Genomic DNA, 22,138 nt, shown 5'->3' with positions numbered 1-22,138 from the left:
TCAATATCCTGGGGGAGTGGTGTTACCATTGACCAGAAACTGAAAGGAACCAGCCATATGGATACAGTGGCTACATGAGCAGGTCAGTGGCTAGGAATTTTGTGACAAGTAACTCAGAAAAGTTTGAAAATATGTACCACAGATTCAAAAACAGCTTCTTCCCCACTGTTATCAGATTTATGAATGGACCTTTCATATATTAGAGTTGACCTTTCTCTGCACCTGTTCTGTAGCTGTAACATTGTATTCTGCATTCTGTTCTTTTACCCTGTTATAAGGTTGTCTGGATAGCACGCAAAATAATACCTTTCACCCTATCTCGGCACATGTGACAATAATAAATCAAATCAAATCAAACTTCCTAACTCCTCAAAGCCACCATTTAAAAGCACAAGTTGGAAGCATGATTGAATACTCTCCAATTGTTTGGATGAGTGCAGCTCCAACAACACTCTAAGAGTACAAAACTAACCAAGACAAAGCAATTCACTGATTTGGCACCCAACCCACAATCTTCAACATTTATTCCTTCACCACTGATGCACAATGCAGCAGTGTGTACCATCTACAAGATGCATTGTAGCAACTCACCAAGATTCCTTTGACAGTACCTTCAAATCTGCTCCTTTACCACCAAGAAGGCTAAGGGCAGCTGATGTGCGGAAGCACCACCATCTGCTAGATGCCCATCTACAACATGCAATCTTGATGTGGAACTATTTTGTTATTCCTTCACTGCTGCTAGATTCATATTCTGGAACTTGCTTTCGTTAGCACTGAGTGTGTAGCGAACCTCCATGGACAGCAACACTTAGCTCACTACCACTTTGTCAAGGGCAATTAGGGATTAGCAATAAGTACTGTCCTATCCAGTGGTGCCACATCCCATGAACGAATATAAAAAAAACAAGAGTTTCTAAAAGTGCTTAAAAATGGAAAGTATTATTAAAGCACGTATTGGTCCACTAGGGTGGAAGTCTTTGGAATTAATAATGGAAAATAAGGAAGTGGTAGATGAATTAAATACCTCACTTCACTGTAGAAATCATTATAAATAATGATGTAAGGAACCACAATATTTTCCTTTTGGACTGTAGACGGAAATGGAAATTGAACATTGCTGAAATTGCAGGTCAGATGTGCATCTTGGAACAAAATCAAGTCATGCACAATTTTAACTGTACAAAACAAATTTGCTTTTAGAGCAGCGAGACTGTAAAATTATAAAGTCAGAATGGAGATTTTGAGTTAAGGAAAAAATGCCTGGCGACAGCCCTCAGGTTGTTTGAACTGTAGGTTGCCACAGATCAGGGGAGCAGTGGAGCCAGTGTCATACAGGACCAGCAAGCAGAAAACATCTTTCTTTCTTTTCTCTGTCAGAGCAGAAAGAGAAGAAAAACAAGAAACTTAGCAGAAAGAGTCTTAATACAAGAAAAGACCTAAGTCTATCCGATCAACTATCAAATTGAAAATCAACCACTAAAATTAAAAGAATTATGAAAGGCAATTTAACTCTCTCTTGTGATTTGGAATTTTGTCCTTCAGAATTTTATTTTCCCAGCCCAGATTTTTCAACAATAATATCTATGTTAATCTGAGTGTTCTTTGCTTATCTTATTCATGAATGGCTACCTATCTATTTGGGATTTTAAAAGGGTACAGCTTAAGTTAGTAGTAGATAAGTAATCCCTTCTTCTTCTCTGCCAATTGTTAATGAGTATGTATGTTTACAATAAATAGAGATATTTTCCTTTTAATGATGAAGCCTCACCTGCATGTATTTTATCCTGAATAGCAGTCAGTCAGGTAAATTGATCATCTTGGTCGTTTATTTGGGTATTTCCACATTTCTGATCACTTGTAGAAGAGCAGGTCTTGACTATCTGTGCATTTTTCCCAGTTAGGTTGTATCAATCAAATGAAATAATTACAATCACCAGTGAAACCGTTCTGAGAAAATTATTAGATCTAAAGACTGACAAAGCCCCATATCCTGATGGACTTAGGTGTTGAAAAAGGTGGCTAATGGGATAGTCAATGCATTGCTGATCATCTTCCAAAATTCTATAGATTTCAAAATGATTCCCATATACTGAAAGCTAGCAAATGTCAGCTCACTATTTAAGAAGGGAGTGAGAGAGAAAATAGGGAACTTCAGACCTGTTAGCCTTAAATGAGCAGTAGGGAAAATGTTAGAATGTATTATAAAGGGTGTGATAGATGATCACTTGGATGTCAGTGATCTGTTTGCGCAAAGTCAGCATGATTTTATGAACGGAAAATTGTGTTTGACAAAGTTCTTGGAGTTTGTTGAGGATAATACTAACAAAGTTGATAAAACGTGTTGATGGATGCAGTATGCTTAGATTTTTGGAAGGCTTTTGATAAGGTCCTCCACAGGAGGTTAGTTAGTAAATGCCATCCTTACATAGTCTGGCCTGCATGTGACTCCAGACCCACAGCAATGTCATTAATTTTCTGGGCAATTAGGGATGGGCCTTAAATCTTGCCCTAGCCAGTGACACCCTCACATGAATGAATTTTAAAAAATTAACGCACGTTGGATAGAAATTAATGTACTTGCATGGATCAAGGAGAGTAAGCTGCGAAGAGGGTGTTAGAAGTCTGCAAAGGAATATGTTACATGGCTGAAAAAAATTGTTAGATGAAGTGTAATGTGGAAGATATGAATTTGTCCACTGGCAAGAATAGAAAAGCTGCATCTCATTGAAATTGAGAGTGAGTGCAGAATTCTGAGCTATACTGGGATATGAATATCTTAGTACATGAATCACATAAGGCTAGAGTGCAGATGCAGCAAGTGATTAGGAAGGAAATGGGACGTTATCATTTATTGCAAAGGGAATGGAATGTTAAAATAGGGAAGCTTTACTGTAGCTTTATTGTAGCATTGGTGAGACCACATCTGGAGTACTATGTACAGTTTTGATCTCCTTATTTCACAACCAGCAGAATTGCAGAAGAAGCCTTGAAGAAAAGGTACACTTGATTGATTCTTTTCATTGGGTTGGGGGTGTGGAATTATCTCATGAAGAAAGGTTGGAAAGGCTGGGCCTGTGTCCATTTGATCTATAAGAATGAGAGGTGTATAGATGTCTAGATCTTCTTGAAACGTTTAGGATCCTTAGAGGACTTGACAGAGTGCTGAAAGGATCTTTCTCTTTGTGGGAAATATCTGAACTAGAGGATGCATTTTAAAAGAACGGTCTCTGGTTAAGATGTTTGAGATTAGTAGTTTCTTTCAAAGTGCCGTGGGTGTTTGGAATTTGCTAACCCAGAGGTGCAGGGCCTTTCAAACATTTTTTAAGACAAAGGGAGACAGGTTCTCAATTATCAAGGGAGACAAGGGGTTTTGGTGGTTGGTAAGCAGAAATGTGGAGTTCAGGCCACAATTAGATCAACCTTGATCCTTACAAATGACAGAAGTCTCAGGGGCCGAAAAGGTCTACTCCAGCTCCTAACTCATTTGTTTGTATATATGTTCACGTACATTGAAAAGGATTGTCTACATTTTATTTTTGTACTTTCAGTGGCAATATTTTAAATGATTTGTCACATCTATGTTAGCAAACCAGCTGGAGTGCAAAAATATTTGCCAATCAAAGTTTGTGACACACGTGTGAATTATAACTCATTTCACCCAACAAAGACTAGATAGAGTCATAGAGATATACAGAACAGAAACAAATCCTTCGATCCACCTTGTCCATGCTGATATCCTATCTCAATCACATCCCATTTGCCAGCATTTGGCCCATATCGCTCTAAACCCTTCCGATTCATATACTCATCCAGATGCCTTTTAAATGTTGTAATTGTACCAGCCTCCACCATTTCCTCTAGCAGCTCGTTCCATATACGCACCACCCTCTGTGTGAAAAAGTTGCCCCTTGGATCCCTTTAATATCATCCCCCCTCCTCACCTTAAACCTATGCCCTTCAGTTTTGGACTCCCCTACCCCAGGGAAAATACCTTGCCTATTTACCCAATCCACAGTCCTCATGATGTTATAAGCCTCTATAAGGTCATCCCTCAGCCTCCGATGCTCCAGGTAAAATAGCCTCAGCCTATTCAGCCTTTCCCCATAGTTCAAACCTTCCAACCCTGGCAACATCCTCGTAAATCTTTTTTGAACCTTTTCTAGTTTCACAACATCCTTCCCATAGCAGGGAGATCACAATTGCACGCAATACTCCAAAGTGGCTGAACCAATGTCCTGTACAGCCTCAACATGACCTCCCAATTCTTATACTCAATACACTGACCAATAAAGGCAAGCATACCAAATGTCTTCTTCAAGGAAGATGGAAAGGAAATTAAAATTTATACTGGACATTTACTGCTCTGAGTCACCTCTTGGCTATTTTAACACATACAATGTACTTCAACAATTAAGGCATATCTTCAATGTCTGCAATTTTGATAGAACCCTAAGGTAATTTCAATGGTCTATCGAGCGCAGTGTCCACCACATATCCTCTGGTCAGTAAAAGCAAGTAGAGCAGAAGCAGACTCTCCATTAGGAAAATGTGAAGCATACCTTTGCGGAGTCAAGCCCTCACAAAGAAAACGTGGTCTTTTGTCAACCAGGATCATCCAATTCTAGATGAATTAACGCTTATTAATCTCTCTTGCTGTAATAAATTACAGTACCTGAATGCCAGTTGATTGGCTTCTGGGCCACAGAATATTTGCAAACTGTGTCTGGATAGCCTGGACAGGCTCACCACATGTATATTAATGAGACCATGCCATTAAAATGTACCTGACCTGTTATGGTGTCTCCTGGGTGCCTGGACTCTTTAATGCCTGCTACAAGAGATATTGGAATCAATGCCTTCTGGTCTTTGTGACTCCTACATGGAATTTAGAATAATTTCTTCTGATTTTTTTTCTGTATGAATGTATATAGTGATGTTTATATACCTTACAGAACTACAGCACGGAAACAGGCCTTATGATCCAATAGGTCTGTGACAGCTTTTGCTCTTCAAACCACCTTACTTCATTTTATCCCATAAACATATCCAGCAATTCTTTTCTCCATTGTGTACTTAACTTTCCTTTAAGTGCATCTATTTGCTTCAACACCTCTACCTTCTCCATTAGCTTTCAGCATGTAACTCATTTGCAGATTTTGGTCATTCTAAAAAGCCTAATTTTCTTATGATTCCAGCCAGTAACACTCTCCCAGGTATTCATTAGCCCGAATATAAGCCTCCACACTCCACACCTACATTCAGTCTTAAAATATTCACTCATGAATAGGTTTCTGTTATATTCTGATTATCCATCCTCTGTATAATAGGTTTATAGAACAATTTTCCTAGTACCTTCACAGTGAAAACATTACAACAATGTATATTTTTACATTGTCAGTAAGCGTCCCTATATATTTAAGGCTGAGTGGCTTTCTGTGCAGAACCTCCCCTGCACACTACAGAAATAAAGTCCAAAGACTAAAATGCAGCTAGTAATATTCTTATTTCAGAAAATATACAAGTCATTTTTACCAACAGTTCAGTATCAGTTCTCCAGCACCTTCCTCACGGTTTGATACTACAATTACTTCTGAACATTTGGATAGCTCCCTGAACTTCCCGAAGGCTAGACATTATCAGCAATATTTGCAAACTGCTCAGACTGCAAGGCTTGCACCTGTCACTTGAGACATTGCATCGTTTGTTTGAGACGGATTAAATGTTCTGTGGGCACGGTAAATGGGAATGACAATCGATTGTATTAGCCATACTACACTCTAATCAAATATGTAGACTTTTTATGAGAAAAGGTGATTTTAAAAAACCTGGCATTTTTTTGCTCACCTGTCCTAAAATATCATCTCAGTTCAATAACAAGCAAATTTGGTTTGATCATGCTCCCGGGAAGTGTCTTGAAGCTTTTTTTTTAGCTGAAGGTGCTATATAAACGGGTGAGGCTGTTGATGCCGAATAGCAGAGGAAATAAATATTGTCCATATTCTTGAATTATTTCTGCATACTGGGTTTCTGTTAAGGTTTGCTACAATCATCCCAGCAGCTGTGCAGAAGGCTGGGATCTCTCTCCCTCTGGCTGAAACACATACAGTCCTGGTTGTGGATCCTGTGAGGAGCAGCAGCAGCAGGAGGGAGTTCTGGAAGCAGCAATGGAAAACAGCTGTCGACTCTAAGCAGGGCGCCTTGCGGGGACTTGGGAATTTTGGGGCAAGTCATTCAGTGAGCCATCCCTCCTTTTCAGGAGAGAGAGAGAGAAAAAAATCCGGCCACGTTGATTCTCGGCGAGAGAGCGATAGCCGAGATTGAAATTACATTTCCGAGGAAACAATAAAAACCCTGAGGGATTGGCAAGGTAAGAGAGACGTGGAAAAGAAAACTTTTCGCCCACATTGTCTGTGTGTGCGGTTTGATCTGTGGCATGCAGAGGGTGAAATTATTCCAGGATTAGTTCCCACCTCCTTTCCTAACACCCCTTCGAGCTGAGGACGGTAAGATCTTGTCGAATTTCTGATTGTCTTAGGAATCTAACCTTTCGGGTGTAGTTTGTATTGTTTTATTTAGCGTTTACAGGGCGCCGCTTTGTAGCAGGAGTTAACACAATCGCTTTAATTGTATCAAGTTTACAGTCTGACGCGAAATTGAAACATAATCAGACAGCACCCAGATTTACTATCACTGGCCTTAAAACACTGTTACTTTGTGCCAAGCCGATGATAATGGTAAACGGTGTTGTAAACTGTGACCATTTGTTTCCCCTGGATGCAGTTTACTAACCCAGCCGAGTTCATACAAACTTGGAATAATCGCTCATTGTAACATTTACTTTGGCTCCCTTCCAGTCCTGAGGAAGTCATGTTCTATAGTTTCCGGAGGGGGAACGGTTGTTTGAGTTAAGGGCACCCGGCCAGAAATCTGGAAACATTTGACTGGCAGGACTTGGGAGAACAAAACAAAAGAGGCGAGGGATGTCTTTATTTTTGAGGGGAAACGGCGAGCAAATGCAAGGGGTGAGAAAAATAAGCAAAACTTCATAAACCTCAAAGAAGCTCCCCCTCGTTTGATCCAGGATAGCAGATTCTGTCTCTTAATTTCGGGCTGTTTCACTGCATTCCCCCCTACCACCACCATAGACGGTTTCACTAGCGAAGTTAGTAACGTCCGTACAGGGTTGGGATTGCTCAGAGGCACCAGTCTCCCCACAACGTAGTTTAGATGAAAACTAGTAGATAAACTGCTTAAAGTTTAGCTGCAGCTTGTTCTTAGTGTATTAGGCATCTGTATTGATTTGCAGTCTCCTATTACCTGTTTCGGGTAGTTCTGCATGAGGTCTGCAAACCTGGGGTGGTAGGTGATTTGTTGGAATGAAGAATGCAGACGGTGCCCTTCCCCCCTCGAACCCCCCTATCTCCCCCCAACCCTGGCAGCAGCACCTAACAATTTGACGATCAAAGATCCAGCAACTTAGCCCGACTGTACTTGAATTTTTTTCTTTGCAGTCTGTCTTATTTTTAAAATGAATTCCTGGCCTACATACAGATTTTATTCTGGTCAACAAGGAATGGCCCATGGAGAACTTAAATCTCTGAATCTCTATGGAATGTTTGTTTTCTTGATACAGATATTGGATCCACTGCCACTTACTTAAATCCAGGGAGCAGTTGGCAGTGCCAAGTTTTGGGGACCTCTAGTGCCACTACAAAGCACTGGCACACTTCTTACTAATTCTTTTGATAGGGCAGTCCATTAAATGGTGCATCAGATCACAGGATTATTTTCTGTTTCTGTTTAGGTCACAATGGCATTGTAGTGTGACATCCATATTCCACCAAAACGTTTTAGTGAATGAAAAGGCAATGGGACCAGCCCAATTGTCATTGCAATGTTGGTTGAGGGATAGATATTATCCAGGACGCGTGGAAGAAGTCCCTAACTCTTTTTGGAAATAGTGCAGTCCATCTAGATCTGGAAAGAGAGCCAGCCAACAGTAAGATGAATGCTTTTTCAAAATGCCTTGTGAACCAGAGTGGTTGGTCAAGTTCCCTATGTTGCCTTCCCCTGTGCCCCCCAACCCCCACCCACATATACTGTCGACCTGATTATTCAGATATTGAGTGGCTAAAGTTTCCATGGAGGAGTGATTTATGTCTGAACCTTCACCGACACACAATCTAAGATCCTTTTCTCTTCAAAGAGCCTATACTCTATTTCTCCCACAAGGACATTAATCATTAAAATTGACCCTAATGCTAAAACCTGGAAAGAGCTATGCTCAGCCCACTTGCCTAATTAATGGGTAAATGGTAACCCAGAACATGTTAGTATCAGCAATTTAAGATGTAAGGAAATTAATGGAATATTGATTCAATATTAATTTGTGACTCTCAAGACTCTGTATAGAATGGTAATGAGCACTGTTTCAGAGAAGAGTTGGGGAGGTTTCCCTGGGGTCCTGGACAATACCTATCCTTCAGTTAACATGACAAAAAGTATTGAGCTGGTTCTAGTGCTTTTTCATTCACTAAAAGAATGTTGCCATATGGATGTCAGCCTAGAGTATACACCAATGACTTTAATGGAATAAAATCAGAGGACCATGAATGGCTGATTCACTAATACTCGGAATATATAATCACATAAAGTCAAAATCTGCTCAATTGAGGTTGAAGGTGATAAATAAACATTTGAGAGTACATTGGCTAAGAATGTATGAAATAGAAACATGAGTAGACCATTTGGATTTTTAAGCCTGCTCTGTCATTGAGCCAAATAATAGCTGGTCTGATGGTGGACTTTATTCTACATTGCTACCTGACCCTCAATAACCTTTAACTCCCTTGATAGCCTATCAACCTCTGCCTTTTAAAACATTAAGTGACCCTTCCTCCCACGCCCACTGGGGAAGAAAATTCCATTGGCTTACAATCCTGTGAGAGAAAACATTTCTAAAGTGGAATGGAACAGAGGGAAATGTGGGAAGTGTAAAAAGAGTTTGAACTGATGGAGAGGATGTGAGGTCAGAAACACGGCTTGTGTTTAAATAGGTTTTCAAGGTTATGAGCAGACTAGTTCAACTGAAAGGGAGAGAGACAAAACTTGGTGCAGAATTTTTAAGATATTGCCTTTGGTCTTTCCAATGTTTCAGGTTATTTAGTTTATTTGAGATTGCAAAATGCTTCTGAAGAGAAAAGCCAATGAGCAATATTGTGAAATAGCAGGCAGATAGTGTTGATCTATCAGAATGTAACAAACAAGGTAAGGGAGGTGGTGTAGCTCTGATATTCAAGGACGACATCAGGGCGGTGCTGAGAGACGATATAGGTTCTATGGAGAATGAGGTTGAATCCATTTGGGTGGAAATTAGAAATTCTAAGAGGAAAAAGTCACTGATAGGTGTAGTCTATAGGCCACCAAATAATAACATCACATTGGGGCGGGCAATAAACAAAGAAATAACTAATGCCTGTAAAAATGGTACGGCAATTATCATGGGGGATTTTAATCTACATGTAGATTGGTCGAACCAGCTCGGTCAGGGTAGCCTTGAGGAGGAGTTCGTTGAGTGTATCCGTGCTAGTTTTCTTGAACAGTATGTAATGGAACGGACGAGGGAGCAAGCTATCCTAGATCTGGTCCTGTGTAATGAGACAGGAATAATTAATGATCTCATAGTTAGGGATCCTTTTGGAAGGAGTGATCACAGTATGGTTGAATTTAGAATACAGATGGATAGTGTGAAGATAAAATCCAATACCAGGGTCCTGTGCTTGAACAAGGGGAACTACAATAGAATGAGGGAGGACTTGGCTAAAGTAGACTGGAAACAAGGATTTTATGGTGGGACAGTTGACGAGCAGTGGAGGACTTTCAAAGCAATTTTTCAAAGTGCTCAGAAAAGTATATTCCAGTGAAAAGGAAGGACTGTAAGAAAAGGGGTAATCTGCCACGGGTGTCTAAAGAAATAAGGGAGGCTATCAAATTGAAAGAGAAGGCATACAAAGTGGCCAAAAACAGCATGAAACTAGAAGATTGGGAAAACTTTAAAGGTCAACAGAAAGCCACAAAAAGAGCTATAAAGAAAAGTAAGATAGAACATGAGAAAAAACTAGCACAGAATATAAAGACAGATAGCAAAAGTTTCTATAAATATAAAACTAAAAAGAGTGGCTAAAGTAAACATTGGCCCTTTAGAGGATGAGAAGGGGAATTTAGTTATGGGATATGATGAAATGGCCGAGGCATTGAACAGGTATTTTGTATCGGTCTTCACAGTGGAGGACACTAATAACATGCCAGTAATTGACAAAGAAACGAAGTAGGTGAGGACCTGGAAACAATCATTATTACAGAAGAGGTAGTGTTGGGCAAGCTAATGGAGCTAAGGATTGATAAGTCTCCTGGCCCTGATGGAATGCATCCCAGGGAACTAAAAGAGATGGCGGGAGAAATAGCAGGTGCACTGGCGGTAATTTTCCAAAATTCGCTGGACTCTGGGGCAGTCCCAGCAGATTGGAAAACAGCAAATGTGATGCCACTATTTAAAAAGGGAAGTAGACAAAAGATGGGGAATTGTAGACCGGTTAGCTTAACCTCTGTAGTGGGGAAGATGCTTGAGTCTATTATCAAGGAAGAAATAGCAAGGCATCTTGATAGAAATTGTCCCGTTGGGCAGACGCAGCATGGGTTCATGAAGGGCAGGTCATGCTTGACAAATCTTTTGGAATTCTGTGAAGACGTTACGAGCATGGTGGACAATGGGGACCCAGTGGATGCGGTGTACCTAGATTTCCAAAAGGCCTTCGACAAGGTGCCGCACAAGAGGCTACTGCATAAGATAAGGATGCATGGCGTTAAGGGTAAAGTATTAGCATGGATAGAGGATTGGTTGACTAACAGGAAGCAAAGAGTGGGGATAAATGAGTGCTATTCTAGCTGGCAGTCAGTCACTAGTGGTGTGCCTCAGGGATCGGTGTTGGGACCGCAATTATTTACAATTTATATAGATGATTTGGAGTTGGGGACCACGTGTAGGGTGTCAAAGTTTGCAGATGACACTAAGATGAATGGCAGAGCAAAGTGTGCAGAGGACTGTGAAACTTTGCAGAGGAACATAGATACATTGAGTGAGTGGGCAAAGGTCTGGCAGATGGAATACAATGTAAATAAACATGAAGTCATACATTTTGGTAGGAGTAATAGTAAAAAGGATTATTACTTGAATGGTAAAAAGTTGCAGCATACTGCTATGCAGAGGGACCTGGGTGTCCTTGTGCATGAATCACAGAAGGAAGGTCTGCAGGTACAACAAGTAATTAGGAAGGCAAATGGAATTTTGTCCTTCATTGCTAAAGGGATTGAGATTAAAAGCAGAGAGGTTATGTTGCAGCTGTACAAGGTGCCAGTGAGGCCACATCTGGAGTACTGTGTGCAGTTTTGGCCTCCTTACTTGAGAAAGGATGTACTGGCACTGGAGGGGGTGCAAAGGAGGTTCACTAGGTTGATTCCGGAGTTGAGGGGGTTGGCTTATGAGGAGAGACTGAGTAGATTGGGATTATATTCATTGGAATTCAGAAGATTGAGGGGGGATCTTATATAAACATATAAAATTATGAAGGGAATAGGTAAGATAGAAGTAGAGAGAATGTTTCCACTGGCAGGTGAAGCTAGGACAAGAGGGCATAGCCTCAAGATTAGAGGGAGCAGATTTAGGACTGAATTGAGAAGGAACTTCTTCACCCAGAGGGTTGTTAATTTATGGAATTCCTTGCCCAGTGAAGTAGTTGACGCTACTTCAGTAAACGTTTTTAAAGATAAGGTAGATATTTTTTATGAACAATAAAGGAATTAAGGGATACGGTGAGAATGTGGGTAAGTGGATCTGAGTTCACGAAAAGATCAGCCATGATCTTATTGAATGGCGGAGCAGGCTCGAAGGGCCGGACGGCCTACTCCTGCTCCTAGTTCTTATGTTACTTAAAAGTTGTTGATTCTTTTTCTATTCCTAAAGTCTCTTTATTCTGAAAACAAATACAAACCAAATGTAATGGTTTTTGTACTCGATTTTCACCTCTGCACTGAGGGATCTAATGACTGCTCTTTATTGAGCCTGCCTGATCTTCATTCCATTCAAATCAACAAAATTAAAATGAGGTGCTGTCTAATAAAGGTGCAGTGACGTGCCTCACCAGAGTATATAACCCAAGCATTGAGCTGGAAATTGGCCACACTGTGTCAAAAGGACATAGAAGCAGATGAAAACCATTCAGTCCATCAGGCTACTTCAGCCACTCAAATAGATCACAGCTGATCTGTATCATTGTCCTAAGTTCCTTTCTGTGCTCCATAGTCTCTGATACTTTTGCCAAGAAAAACGTGGTAACTTCAGCCTCAAAATCTTTAAATGATCTAGAACTCAGTCTATTGAGGGTACAAGTTCCAGATTTCCATCACTTTGTGTGAATAAATCCCTCTCAATTTTCTGTCTTAAATTGTCAAATTGTAACTTTAATCTTATGCCCTTTTGGTGGGATCCTGTTACTAGATGAAATAGGTTCTCTGTATCTATCATAGTAAATTCCATTAAACGCCTCTAATAGATCAATTGCAGCCCTCCAAACATGGAAATACAGCTTAAAAATAGAAATTGCTGGAGAAACACAGCAGTTCTGGCAGCGTCTGTGGGGATAAAGTGTCAATAATGTGACTAAACAGCTGCATTTCACAATTGGGTAAGTGCTCTATGGATGAGGATATAGTTGTGAGTTGAAATTCTACCACAGATTTCTTTCTACAGATGCTGCCAGACCTGTTGAATTTCTTCAGTAGTTCCTGTTCCTGTTCCTGTTCTTGTTTCAGATCTTCAGCCTTTTGCAGTCCTTGTCCTATTGTGGAAGTACAACCCCTACTTTATGCAGTCTTTCCTCATATTTTTAAAACCCAGGATTGTCCTGTTGAAATGTTTTCCTGATTTCACCTGTCCCATCCAACTCTTAAATTAAATTGTCTCCTTCTGTTCTGCCATAGTGTTTAGATAAAGGCTATCTTATCAAATTGTAGCTATTCAAGGGAGAATTCCAACTCACAACTGCATCCCCATCATTGATGTTTCACTTCTTTACAATAATTTCATGAAATGTGACCAAACCATTATATTAATCTTGTAGCTCTGGCAGGAACTGGCAAACCTGCTGAGTTTTGCCAGCAATTTCTGTTTTTGTTTCCGATCTCCAGCATCTGCAGTTCTTTTTTTTTTATATATTAATCTCATTAATTTTGTCAATTTGACCTATCTATATGAAAGAAAATTAGTTTTGGATACAGTCCGAACAATGAACATTTTAACAGAAGGTATATTGTATATAAAGCAGTGTTGCTCATGAACATGCTGTTGATTACATAATTTTTAATATCCTGTACAGAGTAATAGCCAACATGAGTGTACTTCCACCTGTCAGAAGAGATCGAATCATACCGAAACTCCCTTTGGTAAGGTAGACTGCTTGCTCTTGTTTGAACCAATACTTACATGGTTCCAGAACTGAGTATAAAAACATATGTTACATTCTGTTATATAACACATTTTTCAGTATAAAATCTCACCTTGGTATACATGCAGGAGTATAGGAACTGGTAACTTAAGGATCGTAGTCAGTTTTCTGGTTGGCTAAGATACAAATAATCCAATTGTAAAATGAGACAGACTGCCGAAATGTAGGTTTTTAGGCAACAGATATCACAGCATGTGTCAGATTCATACAAAATTAGTGGACGTTGTTTGTCAATCTCCCAATTTGAACAGTAAATGTGAGAGCTTTATGATGTAAAATAACATTGTAATAGTGCTGTTTGTTATCTTGACAGCAAAGACTGGAAATTATAAGTCTTGGGCTATATGTGAGCGATGCCACAGTAGCTATTTTGGGGGCGGCTGTGGTGTAGTGGTAAATTCAGTGGATTATTAATCTGGAACCACAGTCTAAAGGTCTGGTGATGTCAGTTCAAATCCAACCATGGCAGAAATTTTAATTCAATAAAATCTGGAATAAAAAGCTAGCCTAATGGTTACCATGAAAATATCATTGTCAATTGTTTAAAACCTCATTTGGTTTACTAAAGCCCTTTAGGAAAGTATAATGATTGGAACCAGGACCAGGTGGATCACATTGAGATCTATGAGCTCCTTGATTGGTCCAGGTTAACAGCACCAATCAGGGAGTCCTGGCTGACAGATATAAGCAGGAGATTCAGAATGTCTCCTCAGTCTAGAGACTGGCTTTGAGCTGGCTGGTCAGAGCCCGTGTAAACAAAAGGGTGACTTGGCATTACCTGATCTAGTGTCCATGTATTTCTTTATGTACAGCAATGTAATTGAGCTTTAACTGCCCTTTGGGCAATTGGGAATAGGCAATAAATGCCAGCAACACCCACATCCCATGAATGCATATTTTTATAACATTGTTAGGAAAACATTTAATATTTCAATATATCCACTGTTCATATGGTTTATAGGCTGTTTTCTCTTTAAGAAATGGGGTCTTGGGTGGTGGTGTGTGCCACAGTATCCCTCTCCAAGAATTTTCACTCATTGGCAAACAGAGAGCTTGTGGGTTATAAAAAAGATGCTTGTTGCAAGAATGAAACAGACTTGATCATCTTGTAGCTGCCAGTGCTCCATGTAAAATTGCAATTCCTGTAAGTAAGCCACACTTTGCGGAGTTTTCTGCCTAACCAAATCCCAGCATTCAGAATGAGTTTCTTTGTTTTTGTTTGTTCAAATTTCAGATAATTTGCTTTATACATTCAGTTATAGGGAACTCACTGGCACGTCTGTAAATGGCTTTCCTGGGCAAACCAAAGTGGCTTCCTATTCAAATTAATTAAGTGCAGCAAAAAAACAATCTTTAAACATAATATTGATACAGTTCTGTCTGAAATATCTGAATAATACATGTTATTCCAGGAAACTAAACAGGTATTCAACAATAGCAAAGCAATTAGCTCACAAAGTTTGAAATAAATCCCTATATTTTACAGTTAAAGCAGCCATTTTATAATTTTTTGAAAAAGCCAACTAGTTCAAAATCCTTTGGCCATGGTTTTCTGGTCACAACGCCAATAAGAATCCATTACAAATAAAAGGGGTCATGATAGAAAGCCTGGGCCCTTATTTTGGTGACATTAGAATAATCATTGTCTTCTTATCTCCACCATCTGGAGCAAACACACTGAAGTGTACTTGAAACACATTACTAGAAAGTGATTACGTGCTGAAACATGACTGATCATGGTTTTGATGATTTCTTTGAGCAGTAGTTTGCAGAGATGTTCTCTATCTATGCTGATGTAAGTATCTGGGTGAAGGACTGGTGGATTGTAAGATTGGTCTAGCATGAGGCTGTACTTTCAGGAGAGGAAGGGAGGAAATTGAAAAATAAAGGCAGTAGACCTCCATGAACCAGGTCAGGCTATGACTAAGGCTAAGTGTACACAGCTTATGTTTCCTGAGCTTTATCATATGTCTCTACTAGTGTAATTTTAAGTTGTTATGGTATGACTTTACAGTAAAGAGGTTCATGAGATAGTCTTGAAATTATGTTGTCAGTAAGACAGTGTATTTGTCTGGATTCCCTTTTCTGCTTGTTTAAAGTAATGGGTTGCTACCTCTACCACAATGAAGAAAGGAATTTCACCTGAATGCTCCAAGCATTCTTGAAATAGGGGTCCCTCACTATAATTTCAAGGTCCTTCTTTTTATTTACACAGCCAAATGGTAATGTGAAAAACAGCAGTGAAATACTTAAAATGCTACAAGTTTCAGTACTATGGGTGATATAGTTTTGATTCCACCTAAAATGGGGCCGTACATGTTTGTACCTGCATTGGTTGAAATGATCTCCAACATTATTTATATTCTAGTCTCAGTTTTAGTAAATTGCGCTTCGAAAATTACCCCTAAGCTCTTATTCTTCAAGAAGTTCTGAAGTATGAAAGAGCCCTTTACCACACCTGTGGCCCCAGTCTAGACTTGTCTTTCAACAAGAATGTTTTTCTCACTTACTACTTTCACTCTATTTTCGGGCAAAACTTTAATTGTCAATTAAGAAATAATTGCCAAGATTATTTCTTACTGTGTGGTCTTGCCTATTCATTTCCTAAAGTCTGCAGGCCAGAATCATCAAAGTCTGAAAGTTTAAGTATTCAAGTAATATACACATAATAGAATATGATTATATCAGTCTAAAACTCATTGTTGGTGTCCTGTTCAGAGTGTAACCATTGAAGCTTCTCAGGAGAAATTATGCCTGCTTTAAACAAAACTGAATTGCATGTAGAAAATTGTGCATTTCCCCAACTACACAGCTGGCTGATTGACAGAGCACTGGATTATTGAGCAGCTTTTAAATGAACTAAAAAGATATTTAAGCTGTGACAATTGCTCAGGAGAGTGGAGCCCAGTGATTATTCTTGAAAAAGTTATTGTAAAAGACTTGCCATTTTGTTTTTCTGTGTTTTTGATTGTGGCCTGAAATAGAAGAAGGACTGTTTCAAAACCCAAAGGTTGTGGAAGAGATCTCTGCATGTTTTAAAAGCAATTGACCAAAACTCATTGTAAGTGGTGTTCACACTGTTGCTTTGCTCAACCAATGGGAAAAGCTAATTGCAGATGGGTTGGCACCGGAGGTGTGTACAAAGTGAGTTTCAGCTGGCAACAAGTACCTGATTGGTTTGGGGAGTTGTGACCCGCTGTGGATGACGATGATTATCTGTCTACTATTTGCTTAGCTCCCAAGTAGCTGAATAGCCTGGCGTGTGAAGGAAATGGCTAGATTCCTTCCAACCTCTTCTGGAGTGCTGTGTCCAGTTTTGGTCTCCCTGTTAAAGGAAGGATATTATTAACCTGGAGAGGGTTCAGAAGAGATTTGCCAGGATGTTGACAGGAATGGAGGATTTTTACTTATAAGGAGAGGCTGGATAGTCTGGGATATTTTTCACTGGAGCGTAGGAGGTTGAGGGGTCACTGTATAGAGGTTTATAAAATCATGAGGTGTATAGATAAGGCGAATGGCAGGTGTCTTTCCCATAGAGTGGAGGATTCCAAGACAAGGGGACATATTTTCAAGGTGAGAGGAGAAAGATTTAAAAAAGACATGAGAGGCAATTTTTTTACACAGAGTCGTTCAGGTGTGAAATGAACTTCCAGAGGAAGTGGTGGATGCAGGTGCAGTTACAACGTTTAAAAAGGCATTTAGATATGTACATGAATAAGAAATGTTTGGAGGGATATGGGCCAATCGCAAGCAGGTGGGACTAGTTTAGTTTGGGATTATAGTTGGCATGGACTGGTTGGACCGAATGGTCTGTTTCTGTGCTGTATGACTCTATGCTGTCTGTCTCCATCTGTAGTAACAAATGCCTAAAGCCAGTTTATTTTCCCTCACCAGTTTCTGTAAGCTATGCCTTTCAACCTATAGCTAAGAGACTTTGCTATTTGTGAACTAGTCACTCTGTGCTTTCTGCAAGAAAGCTAACAGTACCTGGAGACAAGAGGTTGAAGAACGGCAAACAAAAATGAATCGGTTCAGCGAACCCTGTGGACATAGGCCATTAAACCGCCTTCCCACTTTTCTCCTTTCATGCATAACACCAATGTTTTTTTCCTGCCTGTTTCTGCATGTGTGTAGAGGGAGTTTTATAAAGGATCAGAGTTTTAGCTAGCAGAATAATATATTAATACTTAATAGTCATCTACCTGTAGCTAGAATCAGTTTATTTATAATAAATAATAATTCTTATTAAGTACAGATACCTGGTCCATGCTTTCCATCAGACTCGGTCTAAAAAGACAGGTAAATTGGGTATTTTAGTCTAGTTTGATAAAATCTTTAACTTTTGTGATGACTCCAGGAATAACGGGGCTTGATTTCCAGTGTACTTCTCAAGTGAGCAGTCACACTATAGAAAATGCAGGCTTTCAGAATAAAAGCCATTTGATTGTACATCAAAACCATGGAGGTTCCCATTCATGCTGTGTGGTAAAGGATTCCTTTAATGGGCTAAGGACACTGTCCTCACTTGTCAGAAAAGCCTAGTTCAGCAAACATGGGAGATCATTTCTGTCAGTCAGTTGTATTTGCAGAATGCAATCTAGATAGAAACAGGCCAGAGTCAAGTTGGTGAATCTAAAGAAGGCTGCAGTATAATTTTATGTCAGAGCTTATCTCTGGCTGAATGCCCCTCAGAGATCCTACTTACTAGCAAATCCTTTACCCCTTCATAGAAACTCACCCTATGTAGTGCTGCAGATAACTGAACGTATAGCTGGCCAGACTGTGACAAATTCAGATGGCAATTTATATGACTTAGGTTTTAATCAAGTTATCCTTGGTAAGACAACTTCACAAGATGTACTAATGGAATGGGCAGCAGTATGTACTCCCTAAAATGGCAAAATGCGAAGATCGCTTCACTGCATCAAACAAGATAACAAATGAAAGCATAGCAAGAATGATGTGGAGGCAAGAGTGTATTTGGGGTTTCAAAACTTTTGTTCTTTCGAGGAGATTATCGTAGTTGCTATTGAGTGGGGCAGCATTGAAGGAGAAAGCTGAATGGCCTAGACCTGCTCCTGTTTCTTGTGTTTTTATTCAAGGGTATAGGGATAATGTGGAGAGGTAGAATTAAAGTAGGAAATTGCCCATGACTGTATTGAATGTGGAGCAGACTCCACATGGTTGAATAGCTTTCTCTTGCTCCTGTTTTTCATATTCATAAGGGATGTAGAAGCAGAGACCTACTCCAAGCTCAGGGCTATCATTAACCAGGTCTTGTTACATTTTGACGCATACTCACTCGCTGTCACAAAGAGAACATCAGCTTCAAAGTGCCACTCATGGTATTTTGCAGTGAAGTGGGGGTTTGAGGATTTTTTTTCAGAAAACATTTCAATGTGTTCTTCCTTTCTTTTTCTGGGCTTGAAGAGCAGCAAACACTACCACTCAGCAATCCCTGTCACTCACAACGTGGCCTTCATTCTCTGTTTTGGTTTAAAAATTATGCCCCGATCAAATTGACAGAACATTTGAGGCAGAGATTCACAGATGTTACTGTTGCCCTGAGTGCTGCCTGAAAACAGATCATTTGGCAGACTGAGGATTATGCATGGTTTAGACAATCTAGCTGTCTCAGTTTCTGACGAAAGCACGCAGCCAGCACATGTGCAATCACATAGAAGTAATATGTTTGGGGCAAGACAGCACACATAATGAGGCAGCACTGTGTGAAGGCACCATAGTAAAACATGTTGACACTACTCGCACATCATATTGAGTGGAGTAATAAATTGAATGTACTTAAAAACTTCCAGCACAGTGTTTACCTCTATTTGTATAAGCTCACAACACAGCAAAGAATTGAATTTAATGGCAGTTGATGAAATGTGGAGGTTGGTCTTGTAGGTTGTGGCTTTGGATCATCTGATTGTGCACACCTGGATAGGGCAATTCCTAAAAGAAGCAACTAATCACTTAGCAAAATGTAACCTGTACTAAATCCAAATGTACTAGTCTTTAAGGTTGATGTAGTGTTACGGGAGCGATCTCATTTATATTGTACTTTTCATGAACGCTGGACATCCCAAAGTAGTTTATAGCAATTGAAGTGTCTTTGAAGTATATTGGCTGTTGCAGTATAGGAACCGTAGCAACCAGTTTGCGCAGAGCAGACTCCCATAAGCAGCAATGACCAGATAATCACTTTTTTGTGATGTTGATTGGGGCCAAATATTGGCCAAGACAATGAGGTTCCGTCCCTTGCTCTCTTCCAAAATAACTCAATGGACTCCCTTAATATCTGCCTGAACAGTCAGATGGAGCCGCAGTTTAATATCTCATCCAAAAGAAAGCATCTCTAACTGTGCAGTATTTCCCTCAGTATTGCACTGCAGTGTCATGTGTCAACCAATCAAGACCTGAAGCAGGACTTGAAGCTAGAACCTTTTGACTTAGAGATGCGAATGCAACTGACTGGGTCAGCAGGAGCAAAAAAAAATCACAAAATGGGAATGCGAGTAAAATTCTGACCTGTTTCCCAATTTTGTCGCTTCTTTCTTGAAGAAACTGTCCTTGGTGCAGATTAACATTTAGTGCCTTGTACATGTGACCTTTCTACCCAGGTGGCAGTGGATTTTGTGTACCAGGCTGCCAGCTGTTTGATCAACTGGGGCAACCATGGTGACCAAACATCCTGCTGTCCTCAAATAAGAACCACAGACACATGCAGTCAAGCACAGGGCACTAGACAGGGATTGAGAGCAGGAACCCCTTGACTGCTTAATCATAGAAACCCTACAGTGTGGAAGCAGGCCCTTCGGCCCTTCGAATCCACACCGCCTTCCAAAGAGCATCCCACTGAGACCCAGCCTTCTGCCCTAGCCCTGTAACCCTGCATTTCCCATGGCTAATCCACCTGACCTGCACATCCCTGGACACTGAGCAATTTAGCATGGCCAATCCACCTAACCTGCACATCTTTGGACTGTGGGAGGAAACCGGAGCACCCAACGCAGACACGGGGAGAACGTGCTAACCACTGAGCCATCCTGCTGCCCTGCTTGTGTTCTCTTTTTAGCCAAAGCGCATTGAATGTTGCTCCCTCAAGTCAGACTAACTCAGCACAGACTTAGGACTGAGTTTAATTAAAGTCTATCTTCAATTTTTAATTAAGCATATTTTGTTAATGTGATTTGACACCTGTATTTTTTCAGTGTTTCACAAAAGAAGCTGCTCTCCATACCAAGATCACATTTAATCCCAGAGTGACACGTGCCTGCCAGGATGACCGGACAGGAACAGTTGGGTAAGCGTCTTTTGAGCTGTCCCTTAAGATTACTAAGTTTATATCACCAAAGGATGTAAAATCCGTCATATTTATGGTATGCACAATAACCTTAAGTGAAAATCTACATCAGTTGTATTTATAGTCTGTGTTTGAGAGTACCAATCTAAAGTTTACCAGTTCTGATTAGTTACACCACCCACAAAATAAACAGAAATTGCTGGAAAAACTCAGCAGGTCTGACAGCATCCGTGAAGAAAAATCAGAGTTCATGTTTCAGGTCTGGTGACCCTTTCTCAAAAATCAATACTGAACTCAGTTCTGAGGAAGGGTCACTGGACCCGAAACGTTAACTCTGATTTTTCTTCACACATGCTGCCAGACCTGCTGAGTTTTTCCAGCAACTTCTGTTTTTGTTTCTGATTTATAGCATCCGCAGTTCTTTCGGGTTTTTTTTGAGTTACGATGCCCATTCCAGGTACAAAAATCTTTTTACACGTTTCATAGAATTTATTAAGTTTATCATAACAAGTACAAAAGAAATAATACTTAAGAAGAGTAGGTGGTTTTCAGTCTGTCCACTCCAGGATGTGAGAGCGTAGCACTTGTTGACTGGGCACAGGTCTCTTGTTCCGTTCTGTTGAAGTTCTGCTTCACTCTTCAGTCTTCCATCTTGTGCATTGAACCACTAAAACCCAGATCTTGTTATAGCCACCATACCCTGTCCATGCTCAGAGGCATCCTGAACTCTAATTGACCTATTCACGCATGAACAATTTGTGGTCAATCTTGGATTGGCTAGTGTCTGTCCTATTCTTGAATGGTTTCTTTAACAGTAAATATTAGTAATATCCTACTAATTCCTCATTCATTCTTTGACCAATGCCAAACATTTTGTAGGATCATTTTATGATAGCTTGTCCCTCTCAGCTGACTACCTCCATTTTGTTTTGGTAAGGATCTAATGAGCCATTTATGTAACAGTTTAGTATGTAATTATCATTCCAAATGTCCAAACTGATACATCTAAAATGATCAAACCAACTACAAGACTACGAAAGTCACAAGGGAACCTAACATACACATGCACATAGGCCTCTTACATCTTTTAAGCTATATTAATACATATGTATGTTCTTGAGCCAAAGCCTTCTACCTGAAATCAATTCTTACATGTGTTAGCCTAAGTTTACATCAGCATGAGCCACAAAACTACAAACCAATGGCATTACTTATGACCCAAGACAAATTGCTCTCTTCCTTACCAAAAACAATTACAACTAACCACACT

General features: G+C 40.0%; 1 long non-coding RNA gene across 1 annotated transcript; it reads left to right on the top strand.

Moving 5' to 3' along the window:
* The first annotated feature begins 6,107 nt into the window (after positions 1 to 6,107).
* On the top strand, positions 6,108 to 20,870 carry LOC125486149. The gene is made up of 3 exons (XR_007264832.1): positions 6,108 to 6,370; positions 13,434 to 13,500; positions 20,777 to 20,870. It is a non-coding gene; the product is annotated as an uncharacterized LOC125486149 (long non-coding RNA).
* Positions 20,871 to 22,138: the final 1,268 nt, after the last annotated feature.

The sequence above is a fragment of the Rhincodon typus genome, chromosome 26 (assembly GCF_021869965.1).
Source record: "Rhincodon typus isolate 14 chromosome 26, sRhiTyp1.1, whole genome shotgun sequence".
Classification (NCBI taxonomy): domain Eukaryota; kingdom Metazoa; phylum Chordata; class Chondrichthyes; order Orectolobiformes; family Rhincodontidae; genus Rhincodon; species Rhincodon typus.
This window is presented reverse-complemented; position numbering and strand designations above follow the sequence as displayed.